Source organism: Passer domesticus, chromosome 2, assembly GCF_036417665.1.
Source record: "Passer domesticus isolate bPasDom1 chromosome 2, bPasDom1.hap1, whole genome shotgun sequence".
Lineage (NCBI taxonomy): Eukaryota > Metazoa > Chordata > Aves > Passeriformes > Passeridae > Passer > Passer domesticus.
The window spans coordinates 82,508,467-82,520,013 of record NC_087475.1 but is presented as its reverse complement, the minus strand read 5'-3'; the positions used below and the strand labels follow the sequence as shown (position 1 = coordinate 82,520,013).

At 45.5% G+C, this 11,547-nt stretch overlaps 1 long non-coding RNA gene across 1 annotated transcript; it reads right to left on the bottom strand.

Moving 5' to 3' along the window:
- Positions 1-8,039: 8,039 nt before the first annotated feature.
- LOC135295540 (uncharacterized) lies at positions 8,040-10,107 on the bottom strand. Its single transcript, XR_010357668.1, has 2 exons — positions 9,802-10,107; positions 8,040-9,670 (listed from the first exon to the last, which is right to left on the bottom strand). It is a non-coding gene; the product is annotated as an uncharacterized LOC135295540 (long non-coding RNA).
- Positions 10,108-11,547: the final 1,440 nt, after the last annotated feature.

The following is an 11,547-nucleotide window of genomic DNA, read 5'->3' as shown; positions in this document are numbered from 1 at the left end:
TCAGTGTTTTATTGGAAGTCTGTAACAGATAATATGAACTGGACTAATTAGTCTTTGTCTTGTAACACTGTAATCCTACCCCAGCCATAAACATATTTTAATTCCAATTAGCTGAATTTCTTAATACTGAATATACAGTCATTTTAATCAAATTTATTGTCATGACAATTTTACAAATTTGTGCACAAAATCTGCTTCTTCATCAGCTCCACTAACAGTGATGTTTTGTCACTGTTACTAAAGGTGCTTCATCCTTTTAAACAGTGGTTGTCCAATTTAGTGTGAATAAAGTTCTGCAAGCTAGTTTGTATGCAATATTTTGTTGCTTGCAATTATATTAGAATTCCTCAAAAGGAAATAAAAGTTAATTGAACAAGAACTTTAAAGGATTGTAAGAGATTTATAGTGTTTTTCCACTGGAATATGGTCTAAAGTTTTTGACCTTGTAAAGTCTGAGACGTTATATATTTTAGGTGGTATATTAAAACTCACACAATATATTATGAATACTTTCTAGTGTAATGATATACCATTCTCAAACTTAAAGATATTTTATAGATGGATTAAGTTTCTCCACTGGAATGACAATTGTGATTGTTTCTCTATTTGAGGGATTTTTTGGGAAAAAAATCCAAGAACTACATCTCAGCAGCTAAATAACAGTTTTGTCTATGTTTCTTGCTTCCAAAATTCACAGTTGTTTCAAGTTATTTTCATGTAATATAAAGAAAAATTTAAAAAATTTAAATTATTTTTATTAAAATTGAATATATGTAAGAAAAAAAAAATAAAGTCCTAATGTTCTTCCCAATAATAAACAGTTGCTGCTTTAAAAAGTGACTTTTTGGGCCATGTTAATAATCTCTCTGGAGTTGTACGTGAAATGAAAGCATAGGATCATACAAGGTTTGGATTGGAAGGAAAGGCTGTCTAGTTCCAAAGCTCCCTGCCGTGGGCAGGGACACCTTCCACCAGACCAGGTTGCTCAGACCCCCATCCAACTTGGCTTTGCATGTTTCCAGGGATGGGCCATCCACAGCTTCTCTGGGAAACTTGTGCCAGTGCCACACCACCCTCCTTGTAGAAAGCTTCTTTCTTATATCTAATCCAAGTGGACTCTCCTCCCAGTTTGCAGGCATTAGCCCTGGAAGTGCTTCTTGGTGGTGAAGGAGCTCCAGGAATGTGACTGAGCATTTAAATTGTTACAAAATAAAGTCTCAATGCAGTGTCAGAGAAGAAGAGGTAACCTCGGAACTGTTCAGCTGGCAACTTCAGCTCTGCACTTCCCTGGGTGATGAGGTAAGGTGAGTTATGTTACTGTTTCTTTTTCAAACAGAGCAAGCCACATGTCCTGATGTGCGGGCAGGGCAGAGCTGCACACCCTGAGCTCTGCCTGCCGTGGCCGGACGGTCGGGCCGCATGTGACTGAAAGGCCAGCTCTTTCTGCCTCCTGATGCTCGTGATGATAGGATGGTGTCTCTTTGATGATGCCAAACTTCCTGCAAAAGTTTGTTGTGCAAAGAGGAATACAGGGGTAGGCTTGCGCAGGAGGTGGTGGGAAGTGGTGGGTCAACCTGAAATGTCACAGTTCTGCAACAGAGGTTTGGGTGTCCTTAGGGAGTCTGCTCAGGACAACAGTGCTTAGCTCCATGCAGGCATCTCCTGCCTGAAGGAGGCTGCTCCTTCATCCATGGCTCCCAGAAACAAGCATGGCCTATGGCTTAGTTCTTCCTCCCTCACCTCTACTTATCCCCGTGTTGGGTCATTCCCCTTTGCGAGTTTCCCTTCCTTTTTTCCAAGCCACTGTGCTTTTGCCTATGTTTGAGGACATGGGCAAGGTTTTTTCCAGATTCCTGATGACATCCCAGGTAGAAGAGTCTGCTGTGGTCTGAGCCCAGCCTTATGCTCAGATTCAGAACAGTTTGTGTGCTGCTTAAATTTCCAACTCTGTCAGAGGAAAATATTTCTGGACAAGTGGTCCTTGACTGTGCGTGCACTGACAAGGCACAAAAAGGTTGCAAGAAAATCAGTGAGGATTATACTGGGGTTTTATGATTTTGAGGATTATTTTACACAACTACATGGGGAGGCAGGGCCCAGGCTTTCTATGTCTGGACTTGATGGTTTTAGAGGTCTTTATCAACTTACGTGACTCTACATCAGGGTTATGAGTCCTTGCTGTGGTGCAAAAGCTCAGGACTAGGGGGATGTAGCAAAATGCAGTTTGGGACAGTGAAGACATTTTAGTGGCTGTAGTTTTGTACCTAAATATTGGTCTGGAGGTGTTCATTTCCCTCTCTATTTGCAGGGGGAGGGTGCCTCACAAGTCACCTCATTTGACAAAACCAATACATTTTCTCTCACACCCTTGAGAATGCAACAGAAAAATATGGCACTTTTCTTTGAGCTACACAGTTACATGGGTTTTCTTACCATTTAGTAGCAGATCCTGGATGGGTTTTTTATCCTGTAGATACATTAACAGTAAGATTTAAGGCATTAATCTTTCCCCCGTAAGAAACCTAAAATTGCCATTGTGGATATACTGGCACAATCACCCAGTGCTCTTCCTTGCCTTTAGCCACACTGAAATGGGATGTCTTCACTCAGGACACAGCATTCATCTTTTGCAGCAGTTGGACTGTGTCCTTCCCTCTCCATCAAACAGGATACTTGCTTTACCAAATGCTGCTTTGAATGTGGCAAGAAGAAATGTGAATTAGAGCCCACTTTAATCTCAAGGACTGTTTTCTTTTCCCTGGCACAGGCCAGAGAGATTTCCACTCGCTAATTAAAATGGAGAACAGTCAGAAGAATTTTAAGCATTAATGACAAAATTCTATGCAGGGTAGAGGAGTCTGGTTAGAAATTTAGGCAAATTATTAATCTCCTCATGCTGGTGGAATCCAGTGGATGTTTTTTCCCCTCAGCTGGCACAACAGAGACCTAAAAAATGCTGCTGTGGCTGTTGGAGCAGGAGCTGATGAGACCGTTCCCAGGCCTGCTTGAAGTTTACAAAAGACCTAATCAGACAGAATCAGGAACAAAGGCAAGGCTTTTTTCTGCATTTTCATAGTATTTTAGAGTAAAAACCTGCTTTCCCATTACAGGCAGTAAAAACCTGCAAGAAAGGGTAAATGGGCTGGGATGAACAGATCTGATGAGAGAGTCCCACCTTAAAGTGCTGCTGATAGCACTGCATTGATACAAACATAAAAAACCTAGTTCCAAAGAATCCAGAAATGTTGGTTTGCTTATTGGCTGTAAAACAAATGAAAAATGAAAGAAATTTTTCTCCTCACCATGACAAGTAACTCAACTGGGAAACTCCTTTCCTTTGACCATTTACATTAGTTGAAAAAGTGACCAAATTGTCAGCTCTAACTATACCCAAAGGCTTAAAAAAACATTGGCTCATGTGGTGCAGTCCTTAACCCGTTGTCATCACTGCCATGGGTTTGAGACAGTATTATCTGTGCATTATTTGAACCTAGAGGAGCTGTGGATAGTGTGCAACGAGGAACAGTCAACTTGGACAAAAGTCATCTTTGAAGGCACACGGCCTTGATTTCCCAGCTCACGTACCAGGGGTGATGAAGAAATCCAGTTGGTTTCTATAACAGTACAGCTTAATCCTCTGCAAGGTCACAGGGACAGCAAGGAGGTGTCCTGGAAGTCAGCAGGTGTCCTGGAAGTCAGCAGGTGTCCTGTTCTGTCAGGTGCCCTCTCCCGCAACTGTCACTGGAGCACAAACTGCTGTGGATCTCTAAAGTGAAGCAGTGTCGCTCATGCAGAGGATGTCAAGAAATGAAAAAGCTGGTATGTGCCCTGATAGCGCTACTTCGTGTTTGCAGGCTTACAAGGATAAAAGAGATCACCTGTCACATGGGTTTTTCTGTATGGAACCAGCTTCATCTGCCCAGGCACAGCCTGCTGGAACCCAGGCAGGAAACCAGTGGCCACAAGAACAGACTCAGGCTTGTTAAGCCCAAGGCCACTCAGCACCGCAGGCTTCCTCTGATGCCTTGGAGCCTGTTTCTTAAGTCACTGCTGGAGTCAGACGGACTGGGCAAATTAGAGCAGTCCCAGCAAAGGGGACTGAGCCAGACTGGCCGCTGCCATCAGAGCTGTGCCCAGCAGCTCCCCGCCATGTGCAGCATGCAGAACAAAGCAGCTCTGATGGAAAACCTCCCCTTTGATGGTGCCCTTCACATGCTGGCCTGCCTGGGAACTCAGCTCCATGCAGTCTCTGACAGTCAGCTGTTTGTGAGCATGACTTCAGGCTTCACGTGTCTCTGGGAAAGAGGGAGCCTGGATAACAGCCTTCACAGTGCTCCTGTGGGAAGCTGAATGCTGAAGTCTTGCTCACCTCAGCTGGAGTTTCTGCTCACCTGTCTGTCCCCCTTCAGCTGTATGCTCCTCATTGAACCCCATGGTAGCCTACAGCTGTTGAAGATTATCTGCATCCCAGCTCCAGGGCATGTAAACTCCAAAGATGATCCAACAGGGAGAGCTCAGCCTTTTCGCTCAGCTGGGAACAGCAATAGTGGGGCTGTCCTTCTTAGCTGAGGATGTGTTTGGCCTTAATGCTGGCTTTGATCTGTACACAGACAAGGATGCTGGGCAGAAATTATTGCTTGCTCCAGCAATCATAATACCACTCAGCATGGGTTTAATTTTTGATTCCATGAGTTAGTTTTAAATTATTTTGCTGTAATAAGTGGGAGTGGGAGGAGAATATTCTCACAAAGATGAGACTGAGTCCAAATAAAACAGTGTGTGTAGCAATGCAAAATGTTTTTCCTGGGGGCTGAGGCCATGTTTTCAGACGTTAGCTCAGATCCTTGGAACAAATCTTTCTTTGAGCTCTTCATTCTAAAGAGTTTTCTGTTTGATAAGAAAGAGCGACCTTTTACTTGCTGTGTTGGGCAATGTTTCCCAAGACTTGACAATAAAAACACTTTATGCTATCATATACAAGCAACATCTTCCTCCCCTCCTGTATGCTCCCTCCTGCAGTAGCTGAGAGCACAGATTAGATTCCTAAGTGACTTAAGAATATCAGTCTCCATTTTTGGAGGTTCAGCTTCAAATCATGATTCTCAAAATCCATGTGAGGTTCAGTTCAACTTGACAGTAGTGTGTTCCTTTCAGTTGTGAAAACCTCCAAGGACCTTCTGTGCTGCCACTTCCGCATGGATTTTGTGAGCTGTGATAATGCTGGGAAGCCTTTTGCCTCCCACATGACCACAGGGGTGCAAGGGTCCCTTTGCCAAGGCCAGTCCCCTAGGGCAGCCACCGACCAGAGGAAATGAGGTCTGGCCCATGTAAACTCCTGGATATGTCCCAGGATGTGCTGGGTGTGTACTGGTTGGTCCTGGCCAACAAATGTCAATTTGTTGAACTTATAAACAACTTAGCTCTGAGAGTTCACCTTTTCTGTCCCAGCAACATCCCTTGGCACCCTTCAGTTTAGAGGTGTGGATGCAGCATTGATGCATGGCTGGAAAGCTGCCCATTGGAAAAGGACCTGGGGTGTTGGTCAACAGCAGCTGAACATGATCCAGCGTGTGCCCAGGTGGCCAGGAAGGCCAATGGCACCCTGGATCAGCAATGGCGTGGTCAGCAGGACCAGGGCAGGGATTGTCCCCTGTACTCAGCACTGGTGAGGCCACACTGTGAATCCTGTGTTCAGTTCTGGGTCCCTCACTCCAAGAAGGACATTGAGGGGCTGGACTGTGTCCAGGGAAGGGCAACAGAGCTGGAGAAGGGTCTGGAGCACAAAACTGAGGAGGAGTGGCTGAGAAAAGTGGAAGTGTTTTCCTGGAGGGAGGCTCAGGGGGACCTTCTCATATTCCACAATTGCACATTGCACAATTTCAATTCCACAATTGAAAAGAGGCTTTAGCCAGGTGGGGAGCCAGTCTCTTCTCACAGGTAAAAAGCAATAGAACAAGAAGAAAAGGCCTTAAGGTGTATAAAGGGAGGTTTAGGTTGGATATTAATAAAAATTTCTTTGCAGAAAGGGTGGTCAAGCATTGGAACTGGCTGCGGAAGAAAGTGGTGGAATGAATCACTGTCCCTGGAAGTGTTCAAAAAGCATGTTGGTGTGCTGCTTAGGGACATGGTTTAGTGGTGGACCTGGCAGTGCTGGGTTAACTGTTGGACTCGATGATCCTGGTGGTCTTTTCCAACCTTAATCATTACATGATTCTTTGAGGAGGGACAGGGCTTCCCACAACTGCAGTACTGCCAAGGGGCTGCTGCTGCACAGAGCAGAGCAGTGGGAGGAGAGGCATGGCAGCCTTAGCTGGAGGATTGACAAAGATTTCGTTGTGATTTAGACTTGTCAAGGCAAGGCTTTGTGGCTTTGTTTTCACAGGAAGTTTCTGATTCCCAGTTGTCGCTTACTGCTCTTAAAAGGGAGGAAAGTGACTCATGGAGTTTCCTATTGGCCTGAGGAGATATGCAGGGAAATTACTTACTAGGGACTCTGCCCAGACAGCCAAGCGCCTGGCAGCAAGGGAGAAATCAGGCAAAAGGTCTCAGATTCATTATCATGGCTGCAAATTAATTGCCTGGACCAGTAATGCACATAAACACATTTCTCCTGTGGGCAGTCAATGTGGGAGGGAGCGGTGTTTCTTTGCCAAAGGCCGGGGTCAGGCAGGGCGATGTGCATTTTATAGCTTTAGCCTCCAAAATTTACTGCACGGACAAAGCAGGAGAGGAAACCAGAGATGGATGTGCTTGTTTCCTCTCGCTCCCCCTTTGTCCTTCCCTGGAAATCCCTGTGAATTCACTAGGAAGTGCACAGACTTACATGTGTGTTGCCAACAGGCCCGTGCTGTCTGTGGTCCCTGCTGCAGCCGGGCTCCAGGGCAGAGCAGCCAGCATGTCCCAGGCAGGTCCATCCCCAGGGGCTGCTGTGGTGGGTGCCTGGGAGCAGGAGGGGCATCTCCATCCTCCCTGCTTGGCCAGAGAAACATTCCTAGGGGTGATATCCTACAGCACAGAAGGAGCATTTTCATATTCCAGGGGGAAAATCTTGCTGAGAGGATGCACTCTGCTCTCATCAACATCCTTTAACTGCTTCTTTAAACAAAATACCTTTTTCTGCCTTTGAAGTCAAGAAATGAAGGAGGAAAACAAGTAACTACCATGTGAGGAAAACCAGCCCTGCATGAGATATACAAAATTTCTGAAAAGCTATGTGAATCTGTGCCAAACTCCACAGGGAAGACAGTACACTTTGTGCCAACAAAACCATGAGGCCATAAAAATTGTGTGGGGAGAAGAGGAGAGGAGAGGAGAGGAGAGGAGAGGAGAGGAGAGGAGAGGAGAGGAGAGGAGAGGAGAGGAGAGGAGAGGAGAGGAGAGGAGAGGAGAGGAGAGGAGAGGAGAGGAGAGGAGAGGAGAGGAGAGGAGAGGAGAGGAGTCCAACTGCATGTTGTTTGTATGTGTTTGACATTTCTAAGTTCCTGCTTGTGCAGGGGCACATGAAGCAGATTAAATGCTGCTCCTCAGGTTTCATTTTAGTTTGTCTAATAAGCTCTGACACTGAATGAAAAAGTGAATTGGTTTTACGGGGTAGGCAGTGAGTGTGGAACCAAGCATCTCTGCTCCTGTAGGAGAGATGGGGACATCAGCACATGAATATGACACCTTTTGAGCAGATCAGGGGACCTCAGCAGATAGGTAGGTAGGTTCCTACTCTCCTGCCATTCTTTTGTTTGAGAAATTACCCCTTTTTAGAGGGGTAATCTAGAACCTTTGGGAGAAGATTGCCCATCAAACCTGCAGAGATGGAGTCTATCAAGTGCATGAGCTGCACCTGGAGCCCACAAGTCACTTCAGAAATCTTCCCTGCAACATGCCTGTACCATGCTATGGGATTTGTCCTCTGCTCTCATCTCCTTTTAGAGGTTTTAAAGAACTGAAGAAAATACCGTCTCTTCTTACAGACACAGTTGCTTGTACTCTCCATCCACACAGCCCTTGCCTACGTGACTGTCATGAACACTCAGATCCAGCTCTGGCTCCTTCTTGAGCTTCCCCCATGGAAGATGAGGAGTCCTCACTGTGCTCAGATGCCAAGGCGAGAAATACCTCCCTATCAATAAACATGTTTCCAAAACTCAGCACCCAGGAATCCCTCACATCCCTAATTGCCCTGATGCCATGAGATGACTTGGGCAGATATAAAAATACACCCACAGGAACGCACACGTGCAGATAAACACAGCACAGGGTACAAATGTTTTGGCACTTTGCTTAGTTTTGTTTCATGTGGTTTAATTTGATGCTACATTGAGAATAGACATTTGATTTTCTTTTTTAATCAAAGGAGAATTCAAAGGAAACATTTTAAGAGAGATCAAGCATGTATGCATTTCTCGCCTATAAATGCTTTATAAAATCTCTATTGCTGAGGGTTAATGCCAACCTTTTCCTGGCAATGGTACTTTTATACAAATGAACCACAGAAAATAAAACTATTGAGCTTAATTATATCTAACAAATATACAGTGGTCAAACTAACTTCTTCCATCAATACACGGTTGGTTCCTTGTCCCTCCTCTGTAAACAGATTTTTTGCATGAAATCTGGTCCTATTGAAGTATTTGAATTCCCTGGGGCCAAACTTTTACCTTCTGATTTTTGGGTTGTCTCTAGATGAGCAAAGAAGTCTGAAACAGGGTTTACTCTGGTGGAACATTTTTCTGATGCAGCTGCAGAAGTCTTCACTCCAGTGGGAGTGGAGTCTATCAAGTGCATGAGCTGCACCTGAAGCCCACAAGTCACTTTAGAAATCTTCACCCTCACTCTGTGGAGAGCTAAAAAACTCATGGTTTGCAGCTGTTGATAACACACCAGAAACAGATCTCATTTGATACCTATGCTCATTGTCAGGTGGCTTGCCTGGGTGCAGTTTTTCAGTGAGTGCAGTGGGGGCAGGACAGAGGCTCTCACCAAATGGTTTCCTACCAGAAGTTACTGGGGTGCAGGTGGGTGCTGGTGGATTTGGTCTTGGTGCATTTTTCAGTGCAGTAAGTGCCACATTTTCTCTCCCTGAACCCCTGGATGGAAGTGAGCCACCACGATCTGGGTCAATAAGCCCTGGGTTACCCCCCTGGTGGCAGGGATTCACTCTTCCAAAGGTACAGTGTCATCCCTGGAGGAGGGAGAGGAGTTTCTTGTTTTTGCAGGATGCACCTGAGCTGGAGGTCATAAGAGAACAAAAATACCCAAGAAATGTGTCTGAAGCCTGTGTCTCCTGTGCTACACTTAATTTGTGAGGTTTTGGTACAAGATGACCTTCTCTTACTTCATCATAACAGAGTGCTGAGGCAATCCCCAGCCCTGACACGGGGGCTGCTCCACAAAGGGTGTAACCATGGGCTCTCACCCACATGCTGAGCCTGAGCTGCTTCTCCCGCATTCTGAATAAGCTGGGTCCTCTGCAGGACTCAGCTGGGGTCAGGTCCATCCCTGCAGGGATGCAGCTGGCCCAAAGTGCCTCAGCTTGCTGAGCAGTGCACAGCCTAATGGAGACACAGAGGTGATAATGACCCAGAGGGCAGAGGATCTTTTGCAACTTTTTCCAGGAGCATCAATAGTTACACCCATCCTGAAGAATTGTCTTCATCCTCCAAGAACACACCTGGAGCTTGCAAAAGAAATGGGAAAAACCTCAATGAGAGAAGTCAATGGAAAGAGTTTTTTGCAATTTTTGCTCCCTACAGCTCTTTCAAAATTAGGCTAGTGAGCAAAGGGTATTCATCATAGAGCTGAACTTACACTAAGGAAAAAAACAACAGGCAAGATACAAGATGTCTCACCCAAATCCTCTGGAAGGTTTCTTTATGGGCTCCTACAAATCCAAGGGTGACCTTTTATTACACTGATGGAGCAACCAGTGCTGACTCCTCCCAGCACAAAGATCAGGCTCCCAAGAGCCAATCAAGAACCAATCAATGAAATACCATGAACCATTATGCACAGCTGGAAATGCTTATAAGATTCTTTATGGTATCACTGAATCATTGAAGTGTTTAGGTTCAAAAAGACTTCCAAGACCATCAAATCCAACCATCAATCCAGCACCAACAAGTTCACCACCAAACCATATCCACAAGTGCCATATCCTCATGATTTTGAACATTTCCAGGGGTGGGAACTCTACCACTTTTCTGGTCAGCCTGTTACAATGCATGACCACACTTTCAGGACATATTTATCCCAATATCCAATCTAAACCTCCCTTTATACAGCTTGAGGCCTTTTCTTCTTGTCCTATAATTTTTCACTTGGGAGAAGAAACCAACCCTGCCTGGCTACATCCTCTTTTCAGGTAGTTGAAGAAAGTGAGAAGGTCTCCCTGAGCCTCCCTTCCTCCAGGATAAACACCCCCAGCTCCCTCAGCCACTCCTCATCAGATTTGTGCTCCAGACCCTTCCCCAACTCCGTTGCCCTTCTCTGGGCACGCTCCGGCCCCTCAATGTTTTTTGTTGTAGTGAGGGGCCCAGAACTCAAGACAGGATTTGAGGCATGGCCTCACCAGTGCTGAGTACGGTCACTGCCCTGCTCCTGCTGGCCACACCAGTGCTGATCCAGGCCAGGATGCCACTAGCCTTTTTGGTCATCTGGGCACTGCTGGATCATGTTCATCTGACTGTAGTAAAGGAGGAAAGAAAAAAAAGAAAGAAATAACTGGCAGAAATGAAATAGAAATAGAGCACTTCTTTGCTCTCTGTCTTTGGAGAGCAAGACCAGACAGGCCAGATGTGAGCAAGCCTGTTGCTGACCGAGAGGGGAGAAATAGACGTTCAGTAGGTCTAACACTGTGACAAACCAAACCCTGCAGAGTAACATTTTTTAAAATCACTGAATAAAATGTCAATATAGCCTGGAAAGAATTGGAAAGATATTATTTGTTGGTTCCCACAGGAGTGTGAGCTGGGATGCTCTGCCAGTTGCTGTCAGTATCATCTATTCTGAGAAGACCCTGAGTGCCAGGTTACAGCCCAGGCCAGGAGCATGTGGGCTGGAAGAGCAGCTGAGCTGACTTGTCTATTTTAGCGTGTTCCAGGCATCCTTGCCCTCCTCCTTAGGATATGGGTGAACCAGGAGAAACTCGAGTTACACCCTGCAGCATCTGAGAAATGCTGTGCTCTGTCAGAAAGCAGAACACCTTCCACTTGCAGAACTGATGTAGCCGTGTTTTCCTTCATGGGTGTTGCTGTTTGATGCATTGATTTTGTTTTGAAGTGTTTGACACATTGTTCTCTGTAAAGGTTTATGGAATAAATGTTCTTGCACTGTAGCAGGTGAGAGGGTCATGGATGACAGCTGAGGAGAACATCCTCTCAGATCACCAGGACAGCAGTGCTCTGAGTCACAGCACCATGGGAAGCTGCACAAGGCTTCCTGACAGTTCCTGTCTTCTCCTCTTCTTAGGAAGAGCTCCAGCTCTCCTTTCATTATTTTTGCTGAAAACATTTTTCTTAAAAGACATAATTTTGCACCTTTTTTCTTTTTTGTCAC